This window comes from Hevea brasiliensis, chromosome 11, assembly GCF_030052815.1.
Source record: "Hevea brasiliensis isolate MT/VB/25A 57/8 chromosome 11, ASM3005281v1, whole genome shotgun sequence".
NCBI lineage: Eukaryota > Viridiplantae > Streptophyta > Magnoliopsida > Malpighiales > Euphorbiaceae > Hevea > Hevea brasiliensis.
This window is the reverse complement of record NC_079503.1, coordinates 87630312-87634939: the sequence shown is the minus strand read 5'-3', so window position 1 is coordinate 87634939 and position 4628 is coordinate 87630312. Positions and strand designations below refer to the sequence as shown.

At 36.6% G+C, this 4628-nt stretch overlaps 1 pseudogene; it reads right to left on the bottom strand.

Moving 5' to 3' along the window:
* Nucleotides 1-852: 852 nt before the first annotated feature.
* LOC110669758 (G-type lectin S-receptor-like serine/threonine-protein kinase RKS1) lies at nt 853-4329 on the bottom strand (annotated as a pseudogene).
* Nucleotides 4330-4628: the final 299 nt, after the last annotated feature.

Sequence of the window (4628 nt, the reverse complement as noted above, 5' to 3'; positions counted from 1 at the left end):
GCCTCAAATAATAGTTATTAGCAATAAATATTTTATTTGTCACAAAATATATGTCTCTAACAGACAATATCATAATAGTGCGAACATTAAGTTTCAGTTTGCTTGCTTATTGGTGGATCCCAAGCCTTATATATTGAGCCTAGATCCACCTGGATTTTGAAAATTAATCATTTCAGTCGCATAAAGCTCAAAGAATTCTTCGTTATAAGAGCTAGTGAGAAGCCCATTATCAATTATCTTGTCTGAATTCTTTTTAAACATGGCAATTTGCATCCAGTCCACCGCTGGAGAAATCCCAGGTCAAAGTTTCCCTGTCCTCAGGACTCTGGAGAAGTACGAGTGGAAAATGGCTTGTCCTGGACTCAAGAGTCAGAGCCAGCTTATCTTTTCTCTGATCTCTCTCACGAGTTGCGCTCCCTAGTCAAATTCCGTCCTCAACCGGCAACCCTCTTACTACCAGCATTTCTCTTCCATTTGCATTCATAATGAAACCTCTACCTCACCCGAAATTGTCTCTTTCATTTATTTTAAGAGCGACTTTGAACTTAAAAGAATGGAGACAACTGGACTGCAAATTCAAAACCCTCCTTTGACAGAGGATTTCTGAAAATCCCAAACAGACTTGGTTGGGTCTAAAAATATATTGGTACAAACTTAAAAATTATGCACAATTCAATGTAATTATAGTCACAGTTAAAATGTGATAATGTTGTTTTATATCTATCCACTTGTATATTTGTACCTCTTATACAATCGCATAAACACACAATATACAAACGAGAAGAAAAATGGAGATAAGATTTACACGGTTTGACCTTAAGGCCTCGTCCATTGCAAGATTGACAACATGTTTGATCCAAAGATTTTACATACGTGACCCTTTCTCCAACAAAAATCCTACTAGAATTTCATCGACCTTCAATCATAGTAATTGTGCAATCATTTATAGAACACACTTCTCCTCTAGCTATTAAAGATTCTTGCCCACTTTGAGTCCGGAAAACAAATGCTAGTTTTTTAGGAGAAGGAAGACTTGTTTCATTGCCTAACATGAACACAACTTCAAGCATGGTTGGCCGATCAGTTGGGTGTTCCTGAATGCATAGAAGTCCAATCTGAATGCATGTCAAAATTTCTTGACAAGGGTATGAATGTTCCAACAATGAATAATCAACTATGTCCAAGCCCTTTCCTTCCCTCCATAGTTTCCAAACCTGAAACATAGTTGAGATAATCATTTACTACTTTAGTAGTGAATCTAATAGGAAATTAATCTTTAGAAAGATATGTCTATCAACTTACGTTCCCTATCAAATTCAGAGAAGGGCATTCTTTGTCATACTCGGTGTTTTTCTTGCCACTTATGATCTCTAGCATTAAGACATCATAGCTGAAGACATCAGATTTTACAGAATATAGACCATACATTGCATATTCTGGAGACATATAGCCACTGCAAGTAGTGAAAAAGAAACAATTTATTGGTGGTTTGTGACCTTATAATGTTTCCATGGAGGGAGATGGTGTTGGAGTCAAGTAACTTACTATGTTCCAACCGCTTGCTTTGTATTGGCTTCAATTTGATATTTCTTGAACATTTTAGCCAACCCAAAGTCTGAAATTTTTGGCTCCATTGAAGCATCTAATAGAATATTGCTTGCTTTCAAATCCCTGTGGATGATTTTTAATCTTGAATCTTAATGTAGATATAAAACTCCTCGAGCTATCCGAAAAATAATTTCAAAACGCTTTCTTCAGTCCAATAGTTGCTTCCTTGACTTATCTGCAGTCAATTTGAGTTTTGGAGATCCTTAGATGATAGGAATTATGGAAAGAAGTGCAAATTAAAGATGGGTGAAAGCAAATAGAAGAAGAGCCATACCAAAGATGAAGTAGTCCAAGCTTTTGTTCGGTAAATATTCATAGATTAGCATCTTATCTTCTTTATGAATGCAACAACCAAAAAGCCTGACAAGGTTTCTATGCTAGAGCTTTGATATCAATTGTACTTCATTCCTGAATTCCTTTGTTCCCTGTCCTGACTGTTTAGATAATCTTTTCACTGCTATTTCTTGTCCATTTGATAGTTAACCCTGAAAGTACATTTCTAGACTTATTTCACAGATATACTGCCATGGCCGCATATATCACACAACAGCACTAAAAGTGAAGGAGTTTACAATTTTACTGTTCACGGGATACTACCTTATACACTGAGCCAAAACCACCTTCTCCAAGTTTTTTGGAAAAATTGTCAGTTGCTTCAACTATTGTGTCTATATCGAAGAAAGGTAAATGTGGATGACTTCCAGATCTGTAAAGCACCTTTTCCCTTGGAGGATCATCTGGGAGAGTACTAGAACTATAGATAAACATTTCAAATTGCCCATTTTGTGCTGTATGTAGAATGAAAACAGATAATTAGATATAAGATTTACTAGCATTGTTGTCCATTTTGGGTTAGTCGATGTTCTAATGCTAAGTTTTTCCTTGGCTATTTTTCTAGTAATAAAATGAATTGCTTATAAAAGAAAAAAAGAAGAAAAAGAACTGAACATGTGTCACCTAGGTCTCAGTTTTAAACTTATTAGAATTGGATATAATAATCTTTTATATCCATTCTTTAACTTTCTTGGCAACCAAATGTAGGAAATAGTTTCTAAACTTTTTGTCATCAAGCATTTTGAATTGATAAATTGTAGTTTAATGATTATTAAAGTGAAAAATAAAAAGGAAATAGGAAACTATCTGAAAGGAATTTAATTATTTGCTTACATAATCTCCTCTGCCTCTTCACCAAGCAGTATGAGAAAAGAACGAGAGAGGAAACTGCTGTAGCTACGGATAGTATCATAATTACCAATATCCCTTTCCTTGCAAGAAGGTCCTTGCGCTTATTTGCATATTGAGCTGAATAAGGGAAGACCAGAAAAAGAAACACTGCAACTATTAATATGATAATCAACCAGTCATCTAGAGTTAGCAGAAGAGCAGATTTAAGCACATCATCAACAAAATAAATAGAAAAAAAGAACCCCAATTTCTAATGACAGTTTGCTTGAAGATACCTAACTCAAGTGCATCCACATGCACATATATACTTTGTCCATCTTTTGTAAATACTCTTGTATGTAGCAAATCACCATACCATGTCAAACATCCACTTCCTTCTGTCGTACCTCGACTTGCATATGCAGTGCATGAACAATTCCTCAAGCACTCATTTTTACAAGCTTTCATATCCAAATTTTCCAATACAAGGGCAATTGAAGTATCCGGAGCCTTCACATTTGTCACCTCTACGAACCCTTCACCGTTTCTGCAGAGTGGCGTCTGATTCTTCCTAACGCACCTGCCTGATCCACCTTTCCGATGCCATTCTTGAGGTGATTTGGGCTTGTACCCGGGAAGACAAGTGCAGTCGAATTCACCATTGTACTGAACACAGTTACCATAGGCTCCACAGAATCCATAGCTGTCACACTGTTCCTTGTGCCCATGAAAGAACTCTTCCCATCGACCTAGGTTCTCATGCCATTTGGACCATTGGAAAATGTCGAACACATTCAGCACTGCTGTTGTCAAGATTGAGCCATATACAACGTTCCACAAGAAGGAAATCTCATTCTCATTGTCCACATAGCTGTAGTTGAAGATAAATGTAACTATCTGCATTGTAGGTATTCCAGACCATCTAACGCCATTCCAATGACCACACCTCCATTTTGGAACATGAACCTCGTATATGAACGCTTGCGGATAACCTTCAGGGTTGATCTTAAGCGAGAAGTTGCCAGTACCAGGATCATCTGAAGATTTCCAAGATGTTAGGAACAAGTCCAGACCTGTTCTTCTGTCTAGCCCGGTTTTTAAGCTGGGAAGCAAGGTATTTGTCGGGTGTTTAAAGCTCTGCCATATGGCACTTCTGCTATGAAACAATACAACATTTCCCGAATCTAAGAGTTAAGCTACACAATTGTTTGTTGGCAAAGCCGAAACGTTTGTGAACCATAGGGGAGTCGTTTGGTTTCTGTTGTTAAGGGCAAGGTTTCCATGACTGTTGATTGAGAGGACACCAGATGTATCACTGATAGGAGAATCCCGATTTGCTACCCAAACAACAGATTTTTCTGAAATTTTGTTGTACCAAATTCCAAGATAACGGTATTTACCTGGACTGAAAAAGCCAAGTGCAAATGTCTTCCCACTAGAAACTATAATGTCACCATCCACAATAGGTTGGTTAATGGTTATGGTGTCTAGTGAAGTGCAAAATTGATGTATAAAGACAATCAGCAATATGATGGGAAGCATTTTGGCATGATTCATAATTTGTATCTTGCAGGAAATACTTCTTGAATAGTGATAGAAATGAGGATGTTCTCAAGAATTAATGGAAAATATAGCAAATTGGAAGTTTAAAATTGATAATTGACAAAATCAAAGCATATGATTAAAATTGATGCACATAGCACAAAATTAGCAAATTTTCTTGTAATTTGGCCTAATTAACCGGAAGAAACTAGCTAGACTATTGCTGATAGTTCCACTGATTCGGACAATTGCATGGTTATGTTTGGTAGAGCATACTGTAATGTAATGTAATCAATTATTTAATGCAATCAAAG